Source organism: Lactuca virosa, chromosome 7 (assembly GCF_052849685.1).
Source record: "Lactuca virosa cultivar CGN04683 chromosome 7, Lactuca_virosa_CGN04683_v6, whole genome shotgun sequence".
Classification (NCBI taxonomy): Eukaryota; Viridiplantae; Streptophyta; class Magnoliopsida; order Asterales; family Asteraceae; genus Lactuca; species Lactuca virosa.
Genome location: NC_136432.1, coordinates 136,381,025 through 136,390,811, shown reverse-complemented (window position 1 = coordinate 136,390,811; position 9,787 = coordinate 136,381,025).

The following is a 9,787-nucleotide window of genomic DNA, read 5'->3' as shown; positions in this document are numbered from 1 at the left end:
TCACTTCATGGATTTTATCACGAGTGATCATGAGACGATAATATCTTATATTCTTCAAACCTAGAGATATGAGTTGTTACTATGAGTTGGTTATACATTGATTGCACGAAAACGCATTTGGTAACTCGATGTTATAAAACGTGCCTTTGTGTATGATTCAACAAGTAGTAGAACAAGCCATATGAGTCGAAGTTTATCCATTCCTTTTACCTTCGGGATAAAAGCGATATTTGTGGGCCCCTCGATGATTTAGTAATGACACATGTGAGTGCTTGGCCAAGCCAGGACTGATTTGATTTGTTCAATCAGTCAGTCATCATAAATCGGAAATCGGGAAACAACAAATGAACAGAGAGAATGATTATAATCCATGTCTCAGTCCATATAATATCTAGAATGGAGGAATATATGATCCCTTATCTAATGGACAAGTCATTGACAAGGTCAGAGTTCGACAGCAGCTTTAAGAGCTACGATTGCCAGTTAGGTTTTGAAGTCATACTCAATAACAGTTTTAGACTTATCCAAGTGGCAGACTGTTGGATTAATGTCTAAGTCCATAACTATATTTGGTATGTACTTGACCTGACCCGACATGGTCCATTTGGGTTGCACTTCACCGGCACAATTTATATGGATAGTCTTTTGAGAATAGTATATTTATGATTTATATTAATATATTATAAGTTCTAATATATTAATATGGAATCATATTATTTAATTAGTATTGATCAAGAATTAATTTAGAATTAATTAAGTGATCAAAAAAGAACTAATTAAATATGGACTCTTATATATATGGAATGGGCCAAGTTCATTTAGGTTGGGCTAAGCTTTCATGGATGGTCCATGGAGCTTTTAACCCATGGATCCTATGTAAATGAAAGGTCATGGGTATTAGGGCTTACATGGATGTAACCCTAATCCTCCATAATATATAAAGGGGTCCTTGGCTCACAAAATTGGCACAAGTGTGTGAAAATAAGAGTGGGCCGATTTTAGTGTGCATACATATTCTCTTAAGTTCTTCCAAGGTGTTTTGGTGATTTGTGATTCCATTTGAGGCTTCCACACTATTGGGGCTAAGCTCTTAAATCTTGAAGACATCAAGCTACATCAAAAGGTATATCATCTAACTAGAACTTTGTAGTATAGGTGCTTCATAATATGCTAGTTAGGATGAAACCTTGGAATAGTTAATATTTGCATGTATAATAGAGAAAACATAGATCCAAGGTTTATAGGGTTGCATGTACACCATAGGAGTGTTAGAATGCTCAAAACCCAACAAGTGTTTGGTTATCAATGATCGTATATGCCATCCTGCATGCTGAAAGGTCCTTGATGAACCCATAGAGGGACACATCTTGCGGAGTGGGTTCCACGCGTACCGTTATCATTTCGGATCTTTGTCGGGATCTATGCAGGAGTATTATTTAGAGGACACTCGGTCAGGGTTAGAGTGATAGTTCTCAAGTGAAGTCAGCGTTCAGGGGTTCTATCATTGTTCAGGTATGGTCGGTAATTGTCTATGGATGAACTTCGGAGTTCCAGGCACTACCGTTGCTAGGACAGGACTGGTAGCATGAAGATAGTGGAGTCAGTTGCGGGTGTTGGGCGCATGGGTGTTCGGTCATTGGATGTTCAAGAGAATTGCATTTCTCGTGTGGGCTATTTTCGGTTAGAGTTCAGTGGTTCTGCAAGATTGGAAGTAGGAACGAGGATTCGTCAGCTAGAGTGAAGATTAAGGTCTTCAGTGAACAACAAGGGAGATGGTCTGAGGTGTCAGACTATACCAGATTCAAGAGTACTCTTCATGATTTCAGAGGATGGACGATCCCAAGTTATAACCGATGATTAATCGCTAGCATTGGTAAGCACAGGTTGTCATCAGTGGGATATTAGAAAGCGAGACGGATTGGGAATCCTGCAATCCTCGCGTGCAGTGAAGACTTAGTCGAATCTAAGTGGGGGAGAGACTTTTTGTAAAGTTCTCCAAATGTGAGTTCTGGTTGTGCGAGGTGCAATCTCTTGGGCACCTTGTCAACCAGAAGGGTATTCTGGTCGATCCGGCCAAGATAGAGGCCGTGATGCAATGGGCGATTCCGAGGTCTCCAACCGAAATTCGGAGTTTCCTGGTCTAGCGTATTATTACCGGAGATTTATACGGGACTTCTCCGAGATTGCAGTTCCTTTGACCCGACTGACCAAGAAATCGGTGGCCTTTTCGTTGAGGGCCTGAGCAGCAGACAACCTTCGAGACTCTCAAACAGCAGGTTTCTGGAACCAGGGTAGAGCTCCAGTTAGGACTCAAGTTCAACTGTGTGTTAGGTCGAGTGCATGTTCGACCCGGTATGGAAAGTGTTGTAAGACTACGGGGGAAGCCGTAGCATTCACTAGCAGTCAGATAGTTTGGAAAGTATTGTAAGACTACGGGGGTAGCCGTAGCATTCACTACCAGTAAGATAGTTTGGAAAGTGTTGTAAGACTACGGGGGTAGCCGTAGCATTCACTAGCAGTCAGATAGTTTGGAAATTGTTGTAAGACTACGGGGGTAGCCATAGCATTCACTAGCAGTCAGATAGTTTGGAAAGTGTTGTAAGACTATGGGGGTAGCCGTAGCATTCACTAGCAGTCAGATAGTATGGGAAGTGTTGTAAGACTACGGGGGTAGCCGTAGCATTCACTAGCGGTCAGATAGTGATAGAGTGTCGTGAGACTGCGGGTGTAGCCGTAGCATTCACTAGGTTGGTAAATGGCATGAGCGTGTTGTAAGGACGCGGAAGAAACAGTAGTACCCACCAGTTCGGGTGCAGCAATAAGGATATGGAAATCCACGGAGTGGATTTCGGATTTACCCAAATGGATTAGATCTGGTTAAGCCAGTAATGAGACTGTAGGGACGTCACTATAGTTATGAGATCAGGGAAGCAATGGAGTGCTTAAGGTCGTTTGTGATATAAGGCTACCATTGGTTAGGTAGCAATTACTTTTAGTCTTGGATTTGATAATGACAGGATTCGACGCATGGACCCGATCGGGTAGATCAGGAAGTTGTTAGAGTCGTTGTGGCATGATAACTATTGGCAACTAGTTCCAGAGAAGGATTTCGTTCAGAAGTCGTGTGAGGCGACTAATTAGGGAGTCCTTTGGCTCCGCAGCCGGGCCGGAACCGGTATTTCGGATGGTTGGCGAACGAGTTGAGACTAGGGAGGTCTCGGTAGATTTTGGAAAGCAGCCAGGTGGTAACCTACTGCTTCAGGTAGATCAGTGTTTGGGCAGTTTCAGCGTTTGGGCGGTATTAGTATTTGTGTTTTGGGTTGCAAATACGGATGAAATAGCTGGTTTATTGGGGAGTGACATGTCAATCACAGCGGGATTAGCTGAGCCTTGGCCAAGTATTAGTGGTCTGCAAGGATAATTGGGTTTGTGACCCTGTTTTATAGTGGGAACATCGAGCTATCAGAAGTTGAGTAGTCAGTTGAGGGATAAACATGCTAGAATCAACGATAATGATTTAGTATGAGTGGTCTGTCAGGGATTCAGACCATCTCGAGACATCAGATTTCGGACAGAGTACATGTGGTCTTGTTGCAAGGAATTCGGCACCTGCAGATTTTAGGGCTTTATGAGGATTGGTCATGGCTACCCTGGGAAGGCTAGGGCGTACCCAGGTTGGTGACCATGCTACTAGAGTGGTTGGGCGAGTAAGGAATGGTAAGGAATGATTTCGAGGACGAAATCTAATTTAAGTGGGGGAGAGTTGTAACACCCTGTTTATTTATTAGATAAATAAATAAATTAATGAACAAATGGTAGCCCTAAAATAAATAATTATATATCAAAGGATGGTCTCGAGGAGCTAATTGTCACAAGCTTAGAAGATGGAGGTTAAAAGTGTAAAATCTGGATTTAATTTATAAGTATTATGAAAGGCAGGGACTAAACGGTAATTATTGGGACTTCATTGAAGAGATTTTGGAGGCCTAGGGGCTGTTTGGTAAATCAGGTATCAAATTTGAAGGGAATTTCCGAAGCTGGGGTAGAAAAGGTAAATTAGGGGCCTTGGTTCGAAAAGAATTTTATGAAGAGGGACTGATCTTGACATTATGGCATTAAATTTGAAGGGCACGGGTATAAATCCTTAGCATGTGCTAGTTGCCACAAAACCCTAACCCTAGCTAAGGATGCATCCGTCACCCACCCTTATACCTCCCTTCCATTGCCGGCGCCACCAATAGTCGTGACATCACCACCGAGACCAGTCGAGCCACCGAGAGCAGTCGAGCCACCAAGGCTGCTGCTGCCTTGCGCAGTTGTTATTGAAGTCGGAGACACCGAGAAGCGTCGTTGCTACTCCAGTCGCCGACGAGGATACGAGAAGGCGCCTCCTTCTCCTGCTGCGGATGCTGTCGTCGGGGCTTGCCATCGTCGTCGCCACCCTCTTCGTCTCTTCCTTGACCCCATCGTCAGCTACGACCTGCCGCCGCTGCCATCGTGAATCGGCCGCCTGCCGCCGCCCCCACTGCCGTGTCTTGACACCACCGACCACCGAGGAGGCGGCTGTGAGTTGTGTGGGTGTGCTTCGTGATTTTATTGTGATGTTCGTGTATTGCTGCTTCAAGCCTAATGTTTGAGTGTGTGTGTTTGGCTGGAAATTAAGGAGTTAACCACCATGGCCGCCAGCCATGGTGGCTGCCGCCACTCACCACCGCCGGCAACCAAGGTGGTTATGTGTGTGTATGTTTAACTTAGTTAGTGCGTGTGTTACTTTGGTATTTTCATTGTAATTGTAACAAAAAAATGGAATAATGAAAAGAACTTGAAAACCACCACCTTAGGGTGGTGGCTGCCGCCTCCTGCCGCCACCGGCCGCCGTGTCGGTGGCGGGTGCTTAGTTGTGTTGTGATTCGTTTGGGATGTTTGGACAAGGGACTAAAACCCTAATGGGCCTTGTAAGCCCTAATGGGCCCAATGAAGCCCTAATTGACATTAAAGCCCAAACATGTGTCTAACGGGCTTAATGGACCCTAATGGATCTAAGGACTTAGCTAACGGGCCTATTGGGCTAAGATAGGTTGGAAACCCTAATTAGGGTTTGGAAAACCCTAATGCCATGAAACCCTAATTTGGGATTTATCGGGATTAATTAATGAACTTGGAATATTAATTAATAATAATTTGCAATCAACCCAAGTCAACATTGGACTTAATGGATTAAGTCCTTAATGGGTTAAGTAGGAAACTTAACCCTAATCATCATTTTATGAAAAACCCTAATTTCACTTGGGTTTATTGTTGGGCCTTCTATTGGGCCTTGATGATTGGGTTATTAATGGACCATCCAAGATCAAGCAAATAGACTAGAATAATTAATGGGCTTTGCGGTAAGGCCCATATGTGGAGTTGGGCCAAATTTGGAAAATTGGTCCATAGATGGGCCATAGTTTGGGCCTTAATGATTATATGATATCATGCCATTAGAATGTCAAATGTTGGACTGGAATAAATGGTTGGGCCTTAGAGTGAGACCATGTAAAGGTTTGGGCCCAATTTGGAAAATTGGGCCATATGTTGGGCTTTGACTCATAGTTAACTTTTGGGCCTATGGATTGGGCCTTGGGCTTGAATAAAGCCAAGCATGGGGTAATGTAGTAATGACCCAAGAACGTACTTATGATTATGTAGTGGAACCCAGTTATTAATTGGGTGATGTTTGTTATTGACAGTTCGAGAATCTGTCATCCAGCAGGTGGGGTTGAGTCTGCGGGACTTTAGCAGTGTGGGATTGTGTCTACGGAACTTCAGCGGTGTGAGGTGAGTTACCTTCCAGTAGGAGTGGGTCTACGGCCACAATGTCGGCCCACTAGTAGGAATTGTTTGTTAGATGATTGTCTTTGTGATAATTATCTGGTGTGTTGTTATATGATATGCTTTATGTGCTAGGATGCTATGACATATGTGTTAGTAGTGGTAGGGGTGATATAGCCCCTAGTTACCGGTTGAAAGATACCGAAGGGGTAGATAGTACCCATGCATGCCTAGCAGTATGATCATGATATGTTATTATGTGGTAGTAGTAGGGGGTGAAATAGTCCCCGGATACCGGTTGAAAGATACCGAAGGGGTAGGTCGGGCACCCAGATATGCCTGACAATATATTCATGTATGTTATGCTATGTTATTATGTGATAGTGGTAGGGGGTGAAATAGTCCTCGGTTACCGGTTGAAAGATACCGAAGGGGAGGCCAGCACCCAGATATGCTAGGCAATTACCGGTTGAAAGATATCGAAGGGGAGGCCAGCACCCAGATGTGCTAGGCAGTTACCGGTTGAAAGATACTGAAGGGGAGGCCAGCACCCAGATATGCTAGGCAGTTACCGGTTGAAAGATACTGAAAGGGGAGGCCATCACCCAGATATGCTAGGCATTATGTGGTTATATGGTATGTGGTATGATGGGGGAACTCACTAAGCTTCGTGCTTACGGTTTTCAGTTTTGGTTTCAGGTAGTTCGTTTTCAAGGAAAGGAGTCGGCTCGATCGCAGCGCATCACACTATGGTTTTCCGCACATGAGATCTTTAGGATTACACTATGATATTGTTTTATGATAACACGTTTTGATTACTTCTACTTTGGTTTTGACATGACATGATATTATGGCTGTTTTCTTATACTGTTGGTTTATAATAACTTATCTAAAAATGAAATTTTTGGCCTTGAATTTTGGGATGTTACAAGTTATCTCCACCAGACGACTGAGATTGTGGCAGAGATCACTGCCAAGTCTCGGGAGAGAGAGCTTAGTTGGTACCACAGTATGCAACAGATGAGGAAATGAAGAAAGTAAGTTATCAGAACATACTGTAGAATGATAGCAGAGAGATCGTGAGTGTCTCGGGGTGCAAGACCCTGAATGATATGACTTATGGAGCTTGAGAACGGGATATGGACTTGGAGCACATTGGTAAGAGGGAACCAGATTAGTTGCTTATATTGAAGGGTCTCGGGAGGAGACCCTAGATTTAGGATTAGCTTTCGAGAGACCAGCAGGATCAGATTCGGTGCAACACTTGAGGGAAACTGCACAAGGGGGCCTTTTGTTGCAAGGGTTGAGTAAGTGTAACCCTGAGTTATCCTTGGTTTGTGTCTGAATTATATTTTCAAGAGATGTCATATGCCAATTGCATGCCGAGAAGCATTAGCGAATAGTGATAGAGCAATTACCCAGATTACGGGATTGGGAAAGTACAGCGTCATCTTGGTTTATTCCAAGACTGAGGAGCAGCACGAGAAGCACCTGAGGGAGGTGCTAGAGACTTTGAGGAGGGAGAGAATTTTCGCAAGGTTCTCCAATTGTGAGTTCTGGTTGCACGGGGTGCAATTTCTTGGGCACCTTGTCAATCAGAAGGGTATTCTAGTCGATCCGGTTGAGTTAGAGTCCGTGATGCAGTGGGAGATTCCGAGGTCTCCAATTGAGATTCGGAACTTCCTGGGTCTAGCGGGTTATTACCGGAGAATTATTCGGATTTTTAGAAGTTGTGTGATCTTTTGGACTGACTAGTATTGAAACACTAGCAATGGAAAACGTGGTTTTCAGCAGATTGGGCATAGAATGCTAAGAAAGATTGAAAATCCTTCCAGTATTGTGTGTTGTGAGATGTTAGTTGAATCAAAGTGGGGGAGAATCGTCTATGGATTCAGAAGTAGGAGCAGTTTTGAAACTGGGATAAGCTTCGCATCTTTGTCAGGAAGGAAGACAGCCCAAGTGGCTGTATAGTTTGAGGGTAGTGTGAAATGGAAGTTCGAAAAAAAAACTTGCTCATGATGAGATCGCGTTCTCGGAATGTTTTCTAGCAAGCCTTAGGGAATCAGTCCAAGGATTCCAGTCAGGACATGGGTTCAATTTTGGATGAGGTCGTGTGTATGCTCAACGTCGGATGCGTTCGGATTAATAAACATCGAACGAGATAGTGTGCGAAAGTGTTGTAAGTCTACGGGTGTAGCCGTAGCATTCACTAGCAGCCAGATAGTATTAGAGTGTTGTAAGTCTGCGGGAGTAGCCGTAGCATTCACTAGCAGCCAGATAGTGTTAGAGTGTTGTAAGTCTGCGGGTGTAGCCGTAGCATTCACTAGCAGCCAGGTAGTGTTAGAGTGCTGTAAGTCTGCGGGTGTAGCCGTAGCATTCACTAGCAGCCAGATAATGTTAGAGTGTTGTAAGTCTGCGGGTGTAGCCGTAGCATTCACTAGCAGTCAAATAGCATCAGAGTGTTGTAAGTCTGCGAGTGTAGCCGTAGCATTCACTAGCGGCCAGATAGTGATAGGGTGTTGTAAGTCTGTGGGTGTAGCCGTAGCGTTCACTAGCAGTCAGATAGTATCAGAGGGTTGTAAGTCTGCGGGTGTAGCCGTAGCATCCACTAGCAGCCAGATAGTGATAGAGTGTTGTAAGTCTGCGGGTGTAGCCGTAGCATTCACAAGATTAGCAGATAGTGCTAGAGTGATGTAAGTCTGTGGCTGTAGCCGCAACATTCACTAGGTTGGTAAATAGCGTGAGTGCGTTGTTAGGACGCGAAAAGAACAGTAGTACCCACCAGTTCGGGTGTAGCAGTGAGGATATGGAAATCCACGGATTGGATTTCGGAATTTCCTAGACGGATTAGACCTGGTTAAGCCAGTGATAAGATTGTAGAAGCGCCACTACAGGTATGAGAGCAAGGAAGCAGTGGACTGCTTAAGGTCATTTATGACATGAGGCTACCAATGGTCATGTAGCAATCACTTTAGCCTTGGGTTTGGTGACGTCAGGATTCGACGTATGGACTCGATCAGTTAGATCAGAAAGTTATTAGAGCCTTAGTAGCATGGTAACCAGTGACGGCTAGTTCTAGAGAAGGAATTTGTTCAGAAGTCGTGTGAGGCGACTAAGTGGGAGACCTTTGGCTCCGCAGCCGGGCCGGAACCCGGTATTTCAGATGATTGACGAACCAATTGAGACCCGGAAGGCCTAGATAGATTTCGGGAAACAGCCATGTGGCAACATACTGCTTCAGGCAGTTCAGTGTTCGGACAGTTTCAGTGTTTGGCAGTGTTAGTAATTGTGTTTAGGTTGCAAGTACGGACATAATAGCTGGTTGAAATGGATAGTGACAAGTCACTCACAGTGGAAATAGCTGGGCAATGGCCAAGTATGAGTGAATCACATGGATAAGTGGATCTGTGATTTCTGTTTTCTAGTGGGAGCCTCAGGTTATCAGTAGTTGAGTAGTCATTTGAGGGATAAACAGACTAGATTCAACGATAATGATTCAGTATGAGTGGTCTATTAGGGATTCATATCATCTCGAGACAACAGACTTCAGACGGAGTAGACGAGATCTTGTTGCGAGGAATTCGTTCACCTGCGGATTTTAGGGCTTTACGAGGATTGGTCATGGCTACCCTGGGGAGGCTAGGGTGTGCCCAGGTTGGTGACCATGCTACTAGAGTGGTTGGGCGAGTAAGGAATGGTAAGAAATGATTTCGAGGACGAAATCCAATTTAAGTGGGGGAGAGTTGTAACACCCTGTTTATTTATTAAATAAATAAACAAATTAATGAACGAATAGAAGCCCTAAAGTAAATAATTATATATCAAATGATGGTCTCGTAGAGCTAATTGTCACACTATAAGAGATTGGGGGTTAAAAGTGTAAAATCCGGACTTAATTTGTAAGTTTTATGGAAGACAGGGACTAAATGGAAATTATTGGGACTTCATTGAAGAGATTTTGGAGGCCTAGGGGCTG